We start from the raw sequence: 20,581 nt of genomic DNA, 5'->3' as shown, positions 1-20,581 counted from the left end.
ATAAGCACATAGTATATTGGCCAATTGATTTTTACACAATAATTGGAACAGAAACTCTTTAACACATTTAAAAAAAGTGTTGTAATACATATATGATCATGATTATGAAAATATGGAGTTCATGAATGATTACTAATGTGACTATGCACCAAAGTTCAAATGATATTGATTTAAGCAAATATAGGTTATATGGTTTAACCTGCATGTGCTACAGTCTTATTTAGTAATCTCATTTTGTCATATCAAACCTTACAAAATGTGACATATTTTCACATGTGTTCCAGATCTTCTTACCTACAACAGCAATTATAATGTTTATTCCGTTTTATTTTATTTGTGAACAACCACACATCCAAGAGTTATTGCAGGCTTGAACTTTTTTCTGACATCATCAATTAAAGTTTGAATATGGTCAGTCTTTCATTTCATCAATCATGACAGAGCTCGAGGTGTAATAAAAGTTTAAAACAAGAAAATCCATGAAATCAGCATTTATTTATGTTGTATCTATAATAATGTTTTCAAAAGTGAAATGTTAAAACAAGTTTGCTCCTTCCAAAATATAATGCTCTGTTGGCATGGTTGGGTGCTGCTATATACTACCCAGAGATGGAACCCGGAACAATATAAATGAACACAACATTCAAGATTGATACAGATCTCAATTTGGATTGTGATTATCATGATTATATATATATTTAACATAGCTGATTTTTTGCACAGATTAAATGTGGATTATTAGACAATATACATATAGTGTCTTGAAATATGAAATTTATTTGTATGAGGCTTAGAAACGGGAAAATGCGAAGTTCATCGAGCATTTTCCCGTTTCGTGCCGAATACAAATAAATTTCATATTTCAAGACACTATACGTATATTTTCTTTATACTGAAATCGAAAAAAAAATGAAAAATTAAAAAAATGTGTAATAAAATTTGTTAAAAAAATTGTTTGGAATTTCCCCTTGGGGTACCATTTTGGGGTATTTCCCTATGAGCGTAGTCCAGGCGGTAAGACATTTGCATAATAAGGACATTAGAAAGAGAAAATGAACTTAACTAATAACATTTGATAAACATGGTATATAAATAACCAATTTGAAGACATAAAAGTTTAAATTCATAAAAGTTTGACCATTGTTACTTTACGTTGTCATGGTCGTGACGTGACTTGGTTGATGAAATACAATAAGGAGGCGGGGCTTATAGGTTACTTGGGGTCATTGACGTATAAAGCTAACGTTTATACGTATAGCTTTATCTGTATATAGTAAAACAGCTGATTGCAGTATAAAAAACTTTAAATTTTAAAACTGGATATATTTCCCTTATAATATGTAAATGTAATATGGTATAATATCCAAAACATAAATACATGTTGAGATTCAGTATATATCAAAGAATCAGAAGAATTGAACTTTTAATGAAAGCTAAGTTTAGTTTTGGACCGTAAGAATTTCAATGTGGACTAATTTGATAATGGGGCTCAAAATCTAAATTCATGGTTAGATTCAGCATAACAAAAAACCCATAATATTTTTTTTATAAAAATCAAACAAAATTTTAATTTTGGACCATCTTGCACAGATCCATTCTCTTATACTTAAGTTATTGTCTAAAAACTAAATGTCTCCTAATGATGACATCATCATACCACAAATTTCAAGCAGTTGAATGAAAAAATTGATGAATACAGTTTAAAGTTATATGACTTCCAAGAGAGAAAACAAACCTGCCCCCTTTTAATAGATGAATGGTACATGTAGATGTAATGGTCCTAATAGCTATAAATCCTATTCTTGTTCAAGCATTTTAAGTAGACACCTATGAAATAATTCTTTGAAATACTGATCATTGCTGCATTCATTTTTATTGTATTTGTATTACTGCTCATCAAAACATTATCTTGACCCCTTCTCTCTTACATTATTGTACACATACATGTATACTCTTTACTTTTACTGCACATTTAATGAATGGCTATTATTTATTTTGAATTTACAAGTTTGATCGTTTATATCAATATACAATGTTATTTCCATTGTTTTATGCAATGAAGGTCTACATATAATAGTAATGCTGCAGCTGATTTAATAAGTTTATGTAAATAAATCGAAAAAAAAACTTCGGTTTCTTTATATCTGAATAAAATTTGGATCTATTATAATTTTCATTCGTATAGTTCTGGACATAATATTCAATTTCATGATGCTTGATGTATAGGGAAACGGAAGTGTTACATTTTCCCAGCATTAGGTTGGCCTTTTGTGTACCCAAGACAGGGCGAAGGAAGTCAACTTAAGAACGCTGTGATTGGATGTATTAAAGGGTACAAGTTATTTTTTTATTTATCTATTAATAACTGCAGTGTGTATATTTACAATATTAATTTTAGAATCTATTGAAATATTTTCTAGTGAATTATTCGAAAATGTTGCATAATTAGTAAAGGTTGAATCAAGTGCATTTGGTTACTATGCAATTATTCTAAAAATAGTAAAATCACGTGAAGGCCGCGTGGAGTCTGCATGCACAAAGCGTGATATATATTGTTCGGAACCAAATTGCGTTCTGAAATTCTCTTGACTTTTTATTACTTTAACATATTCCCAATCATTTATTTATTTAGTATATTGATATATAATTGAACCATAAAACTAATTTTTGACTCTTCACATTGAATAATCCGCGAAGCGGATTATGTAAAATGTGAAGAGTCAAAAATTAGTTTTATGGTTCAATAAAATCAAAATAAATTATTGCCATTCATTATAAATAAATTTTTATCACAAATAAGTTTCAAAGAACTTTTTATATTATTCATATTAACAATAATAACGTACACACATGTTGGCGTATGAATACAAAACGTCAGAGTGGGCGTGTCGCCATAAAAATTGGCAACATTGAAAATAAAACTAATAATTTAAACCAATCAGAAGACAGTAAATACACCAAATTTATTTATTAACCAATATCTATTATTTGATATACATGATTGGGGACTGGGTTTTAAGCTAACAGATACCTTGGTAGCTGTTACACCCAAATTATGTCCTGATACTCTTGGCATTAACAATAATTGTTATTGTAGTTGTGTGCATTAAATTTAAACCAGTAATGAATATATGTTCTGTAAATCAATTGCTTATATTTCAAAAACTTTGAGAAGGAATCTGGTCCAATTGCCTGTTTGTCACTGCTTAATTATTGTCTCAAAAGCAATTAAATCTCATAGTTTTTATTCAGTAAGGAAACACAAGAGTGCACACCCTGAAATTTCTCGCCTTCTTTACTAATCATTGATATTATGTTGATAGTCCTAAATATAAAGCTGTATTTCAACTGTCACATAAACTAAACATTAACCAAGAAAACTTAACATTGACCAATGAACCCTGAAAATGAGGTCAAGGTCAGATGAACCATGCCAGGAAGACATGTACAGCTAACAATTCTTCCATACAACAAATACAGTTGACCTTTTGCTTAGTTTTAAAAAAAAAAGACCAAAGCACAAACTTAAACACTGAGCAATGAACTGTGAAAATTAGGTCAAGGTCAAATAAAACCTGTGCAACTTATATAAAGATCATAAAATATTTCCATACACCAAAATAGTTGACCTATTGCACATAGCATTAGAAAAAAAAAACCAAAACTAAAAAACTTAGCTTTGACCACTGAACCATGAAAATGAGATCAAGGTCAGATGACGCCTGCCAGCTAGACATGTACACCTTATAATCATACCATACACCGAATAAACTCGACCTATTGCTCATAGTATCTGAGATATAGACTTGACCACCAAAACCTAACCTTGTTCACTGATCCATGAAATGAGGTCAAGGTCAAGTGAAAACTGTCTGACGAGCATGGGAACCTTGCAAGCTACGCACATACCAAAAGGATAACTTATCCTTTTACTTATAATAAGAGGGAATTTCACATTACAAAAAATCTTTAACTTTTTTCAAGTAGTCACTGAACCATGAAAATGAGGTCAAGGACATTAGACATGTGACTGACGGAAACTTTGTAACATGAAGCATCTATATACAGAGTATGAAGCATCCAGGTCTTCCATCTTTGTAGTAAAAGCAGTTGTAATACTGCATTGTTTTATGCATAAAATCTACTATTTAATCAAGTGTTTATATTGTATCCATTTTTAGATCTGATAAACCCGGTTAGCACAATAATAATTCATTTGTGAGATAATTTTAATCCTGTTTTCTTTTTGTTGATAGCAGATCTTTATTTGTTGGGCTATAAATTTGAAAATATTCATACTTTTTGATGAATGATGGCCAATTGAAAGTTTTAAACTATTCTGTTAATTGTATTCAACTTTAAGTATTGTGTTTTGTGTTGTTGGGATGCTGTCCAATGAACCTATACCCCACCTCTCCTTGTATCACATGTTCATATATTTGGAAAAAAGTTAAATCATATTTAACTGTATTATTTGGCTAAAATTGAGTCTGACATAAAACTATTCTTTATTTCTATTTTAATTAATAACAACAATACATGTATGTTCATGCTTAATTTATGAAGACAAAAATTTGTTGAAGACAAAAATTTAATAAAATGAAAATAAATATTTTAAAATGCACACAAATTTCCATGCGCAGTTAGTATGCACTTCAATTCACTCATTGAAACGTGAATAATCCTTGTTTGAGAGTGCATTAGTCTTGTTATTTGTAAGTGTGAGCTCAAGTCTATTCCGTTTATGTATACATGTAGAATCTTTACAGGCTTTCAATGGGTCTCATATAACTTGGTAAACTTCCAATGATTAGGTTGACATAATTGTGATCTGAAAATATATAAACATTTTTTTTTAACTTTGTTACTTTTGGTTTGATGTACAGTAGGTAAGGGATGTATATGGTATGCCATTGTTTGTCCATCCATCCTTTCAAATGACAACACTTTGTTCAATTCTCAAAGTAGAAGGGGCTAAATAAAAAAGGTTTTTATTTGGCCCAGATATTCCTAAGAAAATAACAGTTATCCTAAATAATTCAAAATTTGTCCAAACTAGACTAAGGTACACCATTATCAGAAAATAATGTTGTTGTTTTTTTTTTACCAATTTAAGAGTTACTATGGCAATAAACTTAGACAAAATTTGTAAAATTCTTGATTTTCCTTGTTTTTTGGTCAAATAAAAATATATTTTAGACTTGATATGTGTGCATCCAAGAAAGTTATACATTTCCAAACATAATGTGTCTTTTTGAAATAGTTGACAAACATTTTATATTCTTGGACTAGAAATAGTCCTTAAATATTATCGTCTTCTTTGCTTTGAACAAATTCTCATGAAATTTTAACACAAAATTTAGATTGAGTTCACTTTTAATTTTGATTTTTTGGAGTCTGTTGTTCAAAAGTTGCAGGACCTATCAGATTTAGGGTTATTTTTCACACCTCATATTAAGCTTGAGTTTGCTGAAAGTCAATAATCTCATATCTGTACTGAATGTCTTTCAGTTGTTTGTATACTTGCATGTCCCCTCTATTTTTGGTTAAATGTATTTCTATTTGTATCCATCTGATGAGTTAATACTTTTTCAACTTATTTTATAATTTGTTGTTATTTTGTATTGTTACACCACTGTTTCATGTAAGGGGAGGATTGGGCACCAGCTTTCATGTTTAACTCTGCCACATGTTTATGTCTGTCCCAATTCAGTGGTTGTTGTTTGTTGTATCACATATTGTTTTTTTTTTGTTCATTATTCTGTACATAAACAAGGCCAAATTTCTTGTTTCAATTGTTTTACATTTGTCATTACAGGGTCTTTCATAGCTCTCTGTGTGGTATGGGATTTACTCATTGTTAAAGACTGTATGGTGACCTACTTTAGGCTACAGTTGTTAATTGTTGTCATGTTGTCTGTCATGGGATGAGTTGTCTCATTGGCAATCATACAACATCCTCTATTTTATACAGTGTATAGTTGTATCTAACAATTTGATCATATAATTAATATCATCATAAATATTGGAAATAAAGTAATATTTAGAAAAACTTTTGTATTTGTTTTAATATATAATTTGGTCTTGTATTTTATGCTCAAATATATCTAGCATTTGTCTAGTAAAAACTAAATTTTGTGAACAACCAATTTATAACTTTCATAGAAGATATACTTACGGTGTATCAATTGATTCATATTGAAGTTACACTGTACATGTATATGTAAACTTTCTCACAGTTTCATTCTGTCTGGTTCCAAGTCTTAACAATTACTGTTAAAGTCTCCAAGGAAACTAATTCAATAACTGTGTTCAAAGTCCTTCTGGTTGACATAGCTGAAATTAATTAGGAGATAATAAAATAAGTTTTACTAAAAATAAATTGGTGCATTATTTATTAAACATATATGACAGAGTTAAAATGACTTTCAGATGTGTTTAGGTTTTTAATGCTAATGTTTGAGACTCAAAGAATTAATCATTAATTATGTTTATATTATATATTCTACTTGGACAATAAGTTAATATATTTTACTTCTTTAAGATTTATTTTAAAATTTTGTACAAGTTAAAACCATTTTTTAGCAATATTTTGTACAGGTAATAACATGTATGGGGTACTTTTGTACATGTTATAACTTGTATTTTTGCATCATACAAGTTATAACATGTACAACATTTTTGTACATGTTATAACCTGTACAAAATCGCAACTTGTACACGACATATATATATCTAATTGATAATGGACATTTTATAATCAAAGTGACAATAATGCCTCAGGGCTTAATCCTTTTATCCTTCTTAAATTAAGGGCAGAATCAATTTGCGCCAATTGCAGTTTTGAAAAGGTATTAATTATGCCAATCAATTTGCGCCAATTGCAGTTTTGAAAAGGTATTAATTATGCCACTCTCTTTTATTTTGATGGTATTAATTGCGCCAATAATTAAAATGAAATTGCGCCACATTTACCTGTAAATATTTTTTTTTACTTATATCATACCTGTACATGTTTTACCTATATCATACATGTACATGAACTATAATCAACTTTTCCATTTAAGATTAAACTATACACTCTATCATCAAATTTAAGAAAACTCACCAAAAAATAAATTGTTAAGTAATAGAATATTTTGTCAAGGTTCAAGATGTATTCCATACCATAAAAATAATAGAGTCCAATAGAGGAAAACCAGTCATCATGTTAAAGAACACAAATTCCGTCAGACATTGTAAAGAAAACTGAAGATATAAGGTAGAGATGTACAGTTAAGTTGTGTTGTGCTAGGCTATTCACAGATGAATCGTGTGCAATTATTTTGAAAGGAGAATAAGATCATATTCACGAAACAAATGCAAAAGAAAAGCAACCGATATGTTGTCGGAGCGACCTTCAAAATTGATAAATTCAGAGCTAAATAAAATAAATAAAAATGGCGGAATTAAATGATTATTTTATTGGCGCAAATGATACCTTTAGTTTTGGAAATTAGGTGGCGCAAAAGAAGTATTGGCGTAATTCAGTTGTGGCACAAATGAGTTACTTTTTGGTGCAAAAAGATATCGCCCTAAATTAGAGAAATTGCTTAAAGAGTTGTTTTAATTATTTATCTTTCTTTATCTGGATAATAACTTGTTTATATTTGTCAACACATTATGTAATAATTGATCTTAGCTTATTGTTTAATTCTCATATATAGATAGTACTATTTTGTAAAAGATATAAGTTTGGAAGTCACAGGCTTGGTGACAATTTCCAGTCTTGGAAATAAATTATATACTAAGTGGAATTAATCTTTTGTGTATTACTACTAGTTTATGGTGCATGGTTGCTTAGGTTTAACATTTAGTTGTGACCAAATCCTCATATCAGTCTCCTAGTTTTAGACAGTGGATTTCTTGGTTACACATATATGAAAAGATATTTCGAAAAATATAGGGAAGTATAATTGACAATTAAAAACTGAATCCAACCTTTTTTTATAATTCATTCACTCTGTATTATCTTACTATACTAATTAAAGAAAGTTATTGAGTGTTTAACTGTCACATACATTTGTAACTGTAAAAAAGATTTGTCTACATTAATCAATTTGATAAAATATGGCTTCTTGTCAAACTCAGTTTTCATTTAAGAATTAATTTGAAACATTGAAGTATTTAAATGTGAAGTCACCTTATTTACAAACATTTTTAGAAGATCAATGTAAGTACATGCAGAGACATATAATAAATGTATTATATGTCTCTGGTACATGTAATATATTTATTCCATATGACAGCGAGTCAGGCTAATTAAATACTATAATAGTATTTTTTTATAATTTGATAAAGTAATTAAATAATCCATGCAAATAAAAATATCTAAAAATAAAATAATACCTAATATACACTTTTTGTTTTATTCATCATGTTCATTATGATTCAGTCTAAACATTGTGCTGTTTTGTCACCATCTGTAAGATAAAAAAAAAAAGCAACATTAGATCACTGGCGTCCTAAGATTATATAGTCAACAGTGCATTTTTTGCAGGAATAAAACATTTATTAATTGTACATGTATATATATAAGGCCAAATTAAATAATATCTATGAAAAAAATAGGGAATTTACTTTATTCAACACTGGGAGAGAAATTATATTGTAAAATGCTTATTGAAAAGACGACAAAAAAACTCTAAGGCAGACAGCTATTTGTAACCTTAAATCATAGGGTAAATAGGGAAATAGAAAACACACATATTTTTTTTATTTGCCCTTAATGATTTTACTTTGGGGGGGGGGGGGGGGGGGTATTACATTGTATAAATTGACTGGATATAATAATTCAATAAAATATTCTTGAAATAAATAGTAATACCAGGAGGGGGGATAGGACCTTTATCGGGACTCCGGGATCGGCTGTTTTTAAGCTCGGGATTTCGGGATTGACCCTTTCGGGATCCGGGAATTCTTGTTTTCGAATTTCGGGACGTCGGGATTTACATTATTTAAATTCGGGACCTCGGGATTTCGTGTTTTTAGGCCCGAAATTTCGGGATCAGGACCCCTCCTACCCCCCTCTACCAGGGATTGAAGTAAAAATTTTAGCATTGTAGCCCACAGCTTAAATTTTATATCCAACATATATATTAAATTAAGTAAATTATATATAAAGAAAAAAAATTGAAGTAGCCCACACTAAAATGCTTGTAATTGTAGGGGCTATTGTGTGTGGACTCATGATAATTTCAAACCCTGAATACCGAAATGAAAATGTTCCCATCCAGACTATTGTACATTTATTTTGCACATGACCATTATGACATATATAATAAAAGCAAAATTCATAATAAATCTAGTGTGTGTGTTACCCTGTGTTATTTTGCAAGTAAATACATTGTATAATAGTTTTATGATTGGTTCATTTCTTTATTCCATGAAATTATATATCATGTATATATCTGAATCGAGTTTTGAGAAAATTTATCCTTAATTTAATCCATATAGAGCAGCTTCTCGGGTAAATTTTACCCGACTCAGACTCTCACTCTCAGTCTCGCAACATAATTTTATGCGATAGTTTTCAATCCACAATTGACCACAATCGATTTCTTCGACCTAACGATACGGAAGCAAGTTAACTCATACCAACGGAAACTCGTACCATGTTAACTCGTACCAAAAAAGTTTAATCGTACCACTGGGAAGTCGTACCACTGCAAACTCGTACCATCAAAAATATATTAAAAATAACGAATATTTTATGGTATTTTTTTGTAAACTTTATTACTTGAATTTTATACTGGATTTTTTTTTTATCAAAGAACGAATGTTTTTTTTTTCTAAAAAGCTTTATTTTTTAAGCTGATCTTTCAAAGTAGTTTATAATCCAGAAGAAAGAAAAATATAACTGTACCTTAAGTTGAATATCTATATATCCAAATTAAATTAATTAATGCATGATCACAAATTAAATGCTTTGTTAACAATTGTTGAAAGCCATGTGCTTTTTTGGCGGGATAATTCGAGAACAGGAAACGGTTACATTTCATTGTAACTTGTTATTTATAAAAAGTAAGAATTTCATTTTGAAAATCGTTTTGATTAACTGTTAGGATTTATTCCTGAAATATTACTTTGGAATGATTAAAAATTAAATTCAATACTTATCAGTAAAAGTTTTAAAAAATCGTTTCAAAGGAGACAAATCTGCAACGGTATTTTCTATCCAATAGACAGGGAACATTAGCTAACAATTGTTCATTGTACTTTCAAATTATATACATTTTACAGACTTGAGAGGTATTGAGTGAAAGTAAATTACATACATCATTTAACACCATTTAAATGCATTTAAATAAGTTGGTACGAGTTAGCAGTGGTACGAGTTTGCATTGGTACGAGTTTTTGTAAAGTGGTACGAGTTGACGTTGGTACGAGTTTACAATAGTCTATTTCAAGGTTACCCATAATACACCGCGCGCTGGCGGAGTTCCGGTTAAATGTAAACAAGGCGGCAAGAATGTAGAAATTGAAAAATTATACAGTGTAAAATGTCTTCCGTTAGCAAAAAAAGCGTGTCAACATTAATCCAACCTCTTCCATTAACACCACAAACTTTTAAAGACGTAAAGAATTTAAACTTGAGGGACTTAAAACGCCTCTGTATTGATGCAAACATAAAAACTGATGGTGTTGGTCGCAACTCATTAGAAATCTTATTATGTTTTGAGCTTAATATTTTGACATGTGGTAACAGCGAAAAAAACGACTTTTGTATTAAGGAGCCAAAGATTAAAAACCATTTGTTAGATAAAAAATACATTTAGAAGTACATGTAGTATACATGTATAAGTCCAGAGACATATAATACAAGAGATTGGCAACTCGCCGAAATCCCGTGATTTCACTCGGCCAGATTTAAATCTCGCGAGATTTCTGTGGTCAATAGATACTTTATCAAAGTATTAAAGGTACTCGAAGAAATGGTAAAGTTGAATTAACTGTTTCAGTGTTAAATTTAACATAATTAATTGAATAATTTTAGTTCATACGTAATTATGTATTTCAATGTCATTTTAATTTTGATTATTTGTATTATTGAAAAAGAGACATTATTTGATATTGTATTAGAAATACGATTTTAAATAATTAATATGTAATAAATTGTATGTCTTGTATCAGAGTTAATTTTATTTGAATGTTTCATAATGGGTTTCTATTAAATATACACCTGTCTCGGAGACATAATGTCACTGCAGTGTGACATGTATATTCGGCTTGAATTATCCGATGGTCAGGTAAATCACAACCTGTTAAAATGAGTTTTATTTGACACCTGGTACACACGAAGTAGTTACACCACAGGTGTACACACTTCTTCCGAAAATATTATTTACAAATTATAAAATTAAATAATGTGTAGAAAAAAAAACTTAATTTGTTTGATAAATATCGTTTATCATAATCAACTTTGTCTTATATTTATAATTTGCATAGATCATTAAAAAATGATTACTTTCTGGGTTCATTATTAATTTGGCTTGTATTGGGTTGATTTTTTATGATTGTCTGTAAATTGTTTTCTAATTGTGTTTTTCGAAATATTATGAGCTTGCATTCAGTTGTTTTTATGATTGTCGGTAAATTTATGGCTTCTCCTTTTCACGGATTGTGTATTTAGTTAGGACTTACATTTAATGATCATTTAATAGAAAATTGCAATATAAGTCTCACTTTTGACCTCGAATATAAAGGGATTAACCATATTGTAAGCGTAATGTACATGTTTCCCTGCTTTCTTTTTTTTTTACTTTTAGACTAGTTAAAATCTCCTTTTATTTTTGAAACAGAAATGGACATGTGTGAATAGTTAAACAACATTTTGACTTGATTGTTAGTTAAAACCCTTTTATTTGTTACTTTATACAAACTGCACGAAAATGTGTCTTCCTTTGTTGTTGATCAGGCTGATTTAATTGATGCTTGCTTAACGTCCAGTGGCAAATATTTCGTTTTTGTTTGTTGTTGATCAGGTTGATTTAATTGATGGTTGTTAACGTCCAGTGGCAAATATTTCAGATTTTTTTTTACATATTGATGTGCGAGTGTGTGACATTCGTTTTTTTCTGTACAGTATATGCAATATAATGTCTAACTCTCCACAAGAAACCAAATGATACAGACATCAACATTTTAAGGTGACCAAAAAGCTCTAAGCAATGGGTAAAATTCATATTGCACTGTCAACTATACAAAGTCTATTTAAGAAAAAGGTTTAACACATCAAACAAGAAAACTCAGTCTTATTTATGAACAAAATAATAAGAAAAAAAATCCAAATATGATATATACAGCAACACACCAGTGAATTACAGGCTCCTTACTTTGTGAAAGCACATACATAATAAAGGCATGATAATAGATTTAACCATAAGCACAAGCCGTACAATTTTATGTTCTTGTTTGTTGTTTTTTCCCCACAGTATTCATATTAATAAAACCTATAAACCAATTAATGTGGTGTGGCGTTTGAATAAACCAAATTACATCTGTAAAAAAAACACCTACATACATCCCAGTATTCTGAAATGAAAAGGACCAGTCAGACTGAGAATCAGAACATGTACATGTATTTATGTATACAATATATCTAGAATATCACTACACATTATTCCATCCTTTTTCAATAACTAAACCAAAATGTGAGAGAACAAAAACAATTCCAGGTATAAATTATATTTTTATTATCAATCATTTATTCATAATTTTACTGTCAATGATAACTGAGAGTTTTATGATCATTTCCCTGCAACTGGTCTGGTACAGTTTAACTATGCAAATTTCGGTATCTGTACAGCTAAGGATATATACATGTATCAGTGATGGTAACTTGTAATAAATTGCATACAGTGAAAGGGAGATGGCAAGCTTCTTCATCTTTATTGTGTGTCTCATTCACTGCAAATGTCTCAATTTCTTGTGCAATCAGTTGCTCTGTGCCTTTCACTGGTGCTAGAAAAAGAAACAGCATGACAATCAAATTTAAGCGTTCATATTTTTTCATTCTCTTTCCATCTTCAGTGTGGATTGAAACAGGAACAGATGTCTCCTCCATACTGGTACCAACAGCTGTTCATGGTCAAGGATTAGTCTCTTTTTAACTCCATTTGTTAATTTCTACATCTTTTCCTCTTTGGCATTCTAAATTAAAAAAAAAAGATAGAGTTGAATAGACTATTTGTATTACTTGTAAACTTTACTTCCTACATGCATGTCATACAACATTCTGCCGGTTTTTATTATGCTAAATCAAAGACATATATTGTATTATATGTCTCTGGCTAAATCTATTTTAAATTTCATTTTGTCATGTATAGACCTTTCAAGCTTGCTATATGTACACATTTTTTATATGTTTGTTAAGTGTTAAAAGTGGTACCGTGAACATACAATGTAAGTTGCTGACATCAACGTTAACTTTATTTAGTCTCTGCTTCTACATATTTTGTAGGTCTCATGAGGGTCTAGAAGGGGTTTACAAAAGCATAACGGACTGAAAGTCACAGGACATAAAGTCACAAATTTAGTAGAACAGAAAGTCACAAGACAAAAAAATCCCAAATAATCTTTTGATAATTGTTTGTATATATAAGAGAAATATCTTTAAAACATATATTCATATTAAAGTTACGAAATGTGTTATTATATTTGAAAAATGAAGATTTATTAAATTTTGATAATACAAAAGAAAGACTTATTGGCACCATGAAGCCATTTAAATGCCAAACCAGTTTGACATTTTCTTTTTGGAACAATTATTTGATAATCTTTGATATGTTGTGATAATTTTTGTATACAAAGTTGGTTTGTATACAATAGTTCAAGAATAGAAATACGTGTTTTTTGTTCAAGGAAAATAATCAGAAAAAAAGAATTGTGACTTTCTGGCACTGTCCTTCATTCATACAAAAGAGTATCGGAATAACTGCATATTTGAAATCAGAGAAGTAAGGACAAGAGGAAACATCTTATCAAAAAAACAAGATTGGAGAATGATGGGGTGCTAAAATAAATAAAGAATAGAGAATGATGGGGAAAATTTACAAAGAAAAGAGAAATAAATTGGGAATGTCTACATGTCCATTATAATACAAATATATGCCCCGCTGATCTTATTTTAACGAGAAAACATTTGGAATAAATACAGGCTCATTAAAATGCATATTTATTTTATAATTTCTAAGTTTTATTAAAAAAGGTAAGTCCCGCATAGCCGGGTTTGGGTATCAATGTGAACAAAATAAATCACCTTTGATGGTATTTTATGAAAACACTATTTAATCAAAGTATACGAAAATAGTATCATTTTAACAAGATAACAATCGGGAAAAGAATTACACTATGGAATTGCATGTATAATCTTAATTTTCGAAGTTTTATGAAAAAAGGTAGTTCTCGCATAGCTGGATTTGAGTATTAATGTAAAAACTAAATAAATCACCTTTGATGGTATTTTATGAAAACACTATTTGATCAAAATAAACGAAAATAGTATCATTTTAACGGGATAACAATCGGGAGTAGAATAACACTATAAAATTGCATATATTATCGTAAATTTCTTAGTTTTATGAAATAAAATGGTGGGCCACACCGATTCTACAGCATTGAAAGGGGTAACACGAATTACCGAATAACACTGTTATTATCCGAATAACTCATGTAATTACCGAATAACTCTTCAAATATCAATATTAACACATTTAAGTGACTTTTAAACATATATTATTGAATAAAATTATAATAGAAGTGTATTTTATAACTTAAAAATTAAAAAAAAGTTGCAGGTAAGTTAATATTGATCATTATAAAATTATGGATATCGGTGTGTACTTCCAAGATGGCGACCAAGGAAAACGTAAGAAATGAAGAAAAGAAAGATTGCATACAATCCCTCAACGTGTTCATCTTAGACCACCAAAGTGGAGCCCTCACGCCACGTCACGGCAATGAACAATGTGAGGGTGGGCATTTTTTTAAATAAAATATGGAATAGTGAACTATTTAAATTAGTTTTTGTTTTAATTTTAGTTATTAAAAAAATATTATCTTTATCATATTTTTATAGAAATGGATGTTATAACTAAGCCCCTTTAAGTCTATAAATTTACAACTATTAAGATATCCTGCACAAGGCACGGGCTTATCTGTCATAGTCCGCGAAAATACTTTATTTAGAATTTATTTAAAAAAAATTATAACTACTAAGATATCCTGCACAAGGCACGGGCTTATCTGTCATAGTCCGCGGAAATACTTTATTTAGAATTTATTGTAAAAAATTTATAACTACTAAGATATCCTGCACAAGGCACGGGCTTATCTGTCATAGTCCGCGGAAATACTTTATTTAGAATTTATTGTAAAAAATTTATAACTACTAAGATATCCTGCACAAGGCACGGGCTTATCTGTCATAGTCCGCGGAAATACTTTATTTAGAATTTATTTAAAAAAATTTATAACTACTAAGATATCCTGCACAAGGCACGGGCTTATCTGTCATAGTCCGCGGAAATACTTTATTTAGAATTTATTTAAAAAATTTATAACTACTAAGATATCCTGCACAAGGCACGGGCTTATCTGTCATAGTCCGCGGAAATACTTTATTTAGAATTTATTTTAAAAAATTTATAACTACTAAGATATCCTGCACAAGGCACGGGCTTATCTGTCATAGTCCGCGGAAATACTTTATTTAGAATTTCAACCTGAAAACATGCGAAACAATACTATACATGCATTATGTATCAAGTGCATAAAACAGCAGTGGGGAAACAATAAAAGAAAAATGCATTAAACAGAATACAAATAAATTGCATAAACAAAACTGTATACTTACTTAAACACTTACTTAAACACTAAAATAATTGAAAAAAGATAATTGTACCATGTTTCACTCTCTATTAATAATATAAAAAACCCAATTTCGCATTTGTATAGCTTATAATAAAAGGTATGTATGAAAATTACTTACCTTTCTAACGCCTTGGCCATGTCATACTTGTTGTCTGTAAAGCAACAGTCCTTACAAAGGAACTTTAGAGACACATCTGACCAGGCCAATAACAATGCGTCATCCATTGGGACACAAGCACTGTGAACCCAACGATCACAACAACTGCATTGAATGGTGCAATCAACACATTCTTCATCACATTGAACACACGGATATAAAGCCATTTTGAAAATGGAAGACAGCACACATGTATTCATGGCTTTTTATACAAAATTAAAGTGACTTGTAAAAACATTTATATTTGCCAATGAAAATCTTATATTTAGTTTTGAGAAAATTTTATTAGAATAAACATAAAAATCATCCATTCAGAAGCTTTGTTTTTATTAAAACAATCAATTCTAATAATTTTTTGATTAGATTTGAATTGAATATGTGAAAATTCTTAATTACATTTTATTTAATGTTGAGTAAATTGTTATGAAAAGTAATTAGTGATTGGAGTAATTGCATTGCTTTGATGTACTGGTTAAATTTTCAAATCCTTTCTGAAAAACAATTATTAGACAATTCTCTGTATATACAGTAAATTATTTAATACTATATTTTCATAGCGTTTTCCTTTGAAGGCATATATGCAATCTTTCTTTTATTCATTCCTTACGATTTTCTTGGTCGCCATCTTGGAAGTACACACCGATATCCATAATTTTATAATGATCAATATTAACTTACCTGCAACTTTTTTTTTATTTTTAGGTTATAAAATACACTTCTATTGTAATTTTATTCAATAATATATGTTTAAAAGTCATTTAAATGTGTTAATATTGATATTTGAAGAGTTATTCGGTAATTACATGAGTTATTCGGATAATAACACTGTTATTCGGTAATTCGAGGTACCGCATTGAAAGAGGGGAAGCTGAATGGACCGAATTTAAATAGGTCTGCATTGGATTATTATCACAATCTCAGCACATTATAGTATAAACAAATCGGTGGAACTAGTTAGATGTATCTTTTGAATATACTTACATGCTTTAGTTGTGAAAGCAATTGACATAAACGAGAAAACAAATCTGTAACCGTATCGTCTCTTTTTACAACAATGGCGGAATTTTCCCATCTCGATCCTCCTTCATCCCAGGTCACATCATAATCCCAAGCACTTCCGGTGGCCAAGTGATTTCATTGGCCGTTATATAGACTCTACTACGAGTTGCCAATCTCTTGTATTATATATGTCTCTGATAAGTCCAAATAATAATGACATATTGAAAGGCTATTTTATTTTTTACGCCTTCCTATGAGGACAGAAAAAAAGAAGAAAAAATAGCCTTTCAATATGTCATAAATATTTGTACTAATAAAATATATTTGGCCTAACCTTAACTCCTTATCTACATGTATAGTACCAAAATGCAGTCCTTGATAAACAGTATTTATGTTTTGCATATGACAAGCTTTCTGTTTCATGTGTATGGATAAAACTCAAATCTGGGGCTAATACATGTATCTCTCAGCAAAATTGAAATGGTTTGTGCTTTCCCTTTGTAATCAATATGAATTATTTAAATTTTATAGTTAAATGCAAAAACCTTTAATAAACCAGTTATGTTCTCCAAGGATAATTGCAATGTCTTTATTAATAAAGTGCAAATGTGCAGATAAAGATACATTTGAACAGAATGCATATATTTATAAATTTTGATCAATTAAAAACTGTAGTAATGAGTAAAAATTGACTAATTTAACATAAGAACATGAACTGATAAAAAAAAATTCAAAGATCTTATGAGAGTGTTAAATTGGTATCTTATTCAAATTATAATTAAAAATTGATATCCACATCATGAATAAAAAATCTATTTAATATGTTCTTTAATTTTTCAGACTGACTCAAGCATGTTCCCATATTGGGGCACTTTTGTTTTTATTGGCAGAAGTAGTATCAAGGGGGGAGAATTTACCAGAAGATAAGGCTGTTACAGAAAATTTATGCAGTTGGACAAATCCTAAAGGTTTTATTATGAGTTCCAATGACATTGACATTATTCCTTTTAAATTATTGTTTTATATTTTTACTGTGAAAAGATGCATGACGTTATTGTTTCAATGTTGAATTTTTTAAATATTGTTTTTCATGAAGAGTTCCTCATGATTGGTTGGGTTTTTAAGCAGACATGCACTAGTGCAGTTGTTTCACCCAGTTATACCATATACTCTCGCTGGCAATTTTTCATGAAGCTCAGTTATGTAAATTAAAAGTGAAAAAAAATTGTATTAGGTTTAACTCATGCATCTCTTTCATACAGTTGCAAGTAAAAAGACCTTTCATTGTTCATTTCCCCATAAAATTCATTTTAAACAAAACTTTATCTTCGTTTTGATATCCAGATTTATATATATAGTTATTTCTTTTTCCAATAATTATATATAAACAACCAAACCTTTGTCTTTTTTTTTTAATGATGACATTTCTCTTTTTTTTTAATGATGTCAATGTCTGTTACGGGTTAACTATAATTCAACGATACAGAATTTGGCAAAGTTTCTATTTAGTAAAATTATTTGGATTGAGTGTATTTTACTTACAGTTATCGTTTTTATTCATGTATAATGGTAAAGTTGATAACAGATATCCTCATTCATCAATGGTCGGCCATATTTGCTTCAGTAGCAACAAAAGGTCATCGGGTCAAACCACTTGAAGAGCGCGTAACGAAAAAAGCAGAAGGCAGTGATTAGTGTAGAGTAGTATTCGGGCCCGTATGCGGATCGGAACTGGAACTGCCGGGGAGTTTGGCGGAACCTAACTCCGTACAGTGCCTTCCGTATCCTGGGATCCGGCCCAATCTAGCTATACTGACAAGATTAGCCATGACCCCAGGCTATGCCTTCCGGAACTATTTTCCTTTACTCCATCAAACGAATATCTATGCAAATAATTTCCTCAGAACCATTAGTTACCGGTTTGAAAAAAGTCAATTTTTAAATATCTTCCCAAAATCTAAACAATTTTTCATAGATTTTAAAAATGAGCATTAAATTTACGTCCACGATAGGACCTTTATTATGTGTGCATTCTTATCTAAGTTATCTTCCCCAACCGGAAAATATATATATATAAAAAGTTTTATTTTGGACTGGTTGGACCATATACACCTTATCGCTATTCCCGGCTGACCCTGCCGCTTGAACTTTTGACGCATACAACAATCACTTTTTCATTGTGGCGTCAGCTATTTTGTTTGATGACGTCATAATTTTACGGGAACCTGTGTGATATCCAGTAATGGCGGACAAATAGCGATAAGGTGTATTGTACAGATCCGTTAACTTATACACGTACGGTGCAGTCCGGTGTATCCGCGCACCTAAGACTTATGACTTCACTTCATTCAACTGATAAAACCAATAATTGGATAATTTTGTGTGAACACATTCATAACATACTTTTACTTCATAAAATCTTCTGTTTGTATGGTTTCATCCTTTAGATTTTGTGTAATGTGTGTCCAAAATTAGGAAAACCCCTGTTCTGAGAGTTCCTCCAATGTCCGTTGATTTCGCGCATGCCTTCCAAAAATAGCTTATTTGAAATAAAGGAAAGATTTTATACTACGAAATATAGCTCAGTTTGTACCAAACACACTTCCAAGGATGCAGAGCAAAAAATATTTCAATCTGATATTAATTTGACTTAAATAAAACAAAAATAATCTGATGATATATGAAATATGGTATATCACGGGATTGCAGTTATTAATTAATTCTTGAACTTATCAATTTTATTCTTTTTTTATCCCTTCGGAAAGCTTAAACAATAACAAGAACGATTTTGTATGTGTTACTGTGTTGATATGACGAAATCAGCTAATGCGCAATATCACGGGCCGCGCGGACACCGGGGACTCCACTGTATGTTATCAGGCCCGTAGCCAGGAATTTCCAAAGGGGGGTTCGTTTGACTCACAAACTCGACTTTAACAGTCACAATTCGAAAAGAACATTGACTTTAACAGTGCTTATTTGATTTCAAGGGGGGTTCGTCCGAACCCCCCGAACCCCCCCTCCTGGCTACGGGTATGGTTATACTTTAATTATTGTCTAGAAACTAAGTTTCTTCTGAAGATGACATCACCATACAACTATACAGCCACAAATGTATAGCATTATTTAAGCATTTTACCTAGACAGCTATGAAATAATTCTCTGAAATTTTGAAACTTGCTGCATTAATCTTTAATACATGTTTTTTATTAGTGCTCATCTAAACTAGAGGCTCCAAGTATCCTGTGTAGCTCACCTGATATTATTAGTTATCTTGGTGTAATTAGGGGTGTACATTATTTAACATTGGGCCAGGTGGGCTAAAAATTATCTTGACCCTTCTCTCTTACATATACTCTTTACTTTTACTGCACATTAACCAATATCAATTATTTAATATACATGATTGGGAACTGGGTTTTAAGCTAACAGATACCTTGGTTTCTATTACACCCAAATTATGTCCTGATACTCTTGGCATTAACAATAATTGTTATTGTAGTTGTGTGCATT

The 20,581-nt window shown here is 30.3% G+C and overlaps 1 long non-coding RNA gene across 2 annotated transcripts; it reads right to left on the bottom strand.

Moving 5' to 3' along the window:
- Positions 1-4,496: 4,496 nt before the first annotated feature.
- Positions 4,497-18,801, bottom strand: LOC134686256 (uncharacterized). Of its 2 annotated transcripts, none has more exons than XR_010101579.1 (4): positions 18,611-18,801; positions 8,389-8,462; positions 6,179-6,336; positions 4,497-4,831 (listed from the first exon to the last, which is right to left on the bottom strand). It is a non-coding gene; the product is annotated as an uncharacterized LOC134686256 (long non-coding RNA). The 2 variants fall into 2 exon arrangements; XR_010101580.1 differs by having other exon boundaries at positions 6,238-6,336.
- Positions 18,802-20,581: the final 1,780 nt, after the last annotated feature.

Source organism: Mytilus trossulus, chromosome 10 (genome assembly GCF_036588685.1).
Source record: "Mytilus trossulus isolate FHL-02 chromosome 10, PNRI_Mtr1.1.1.hap1, whole genome shotgun sequence".
Classification (NCBI taxonomy): domain Eukaryota; kingdom Metazoa; phylum Mollusca; class Bivalvia; order Mytilida; family Mytilidae; genus Mytilus; species Mytilus trossulus.
The sequence above is the reverse complement of the archived record's forward strand: the minus strand, read 5'-3'. Positions and strand labels throughout refer to the sequence as shown.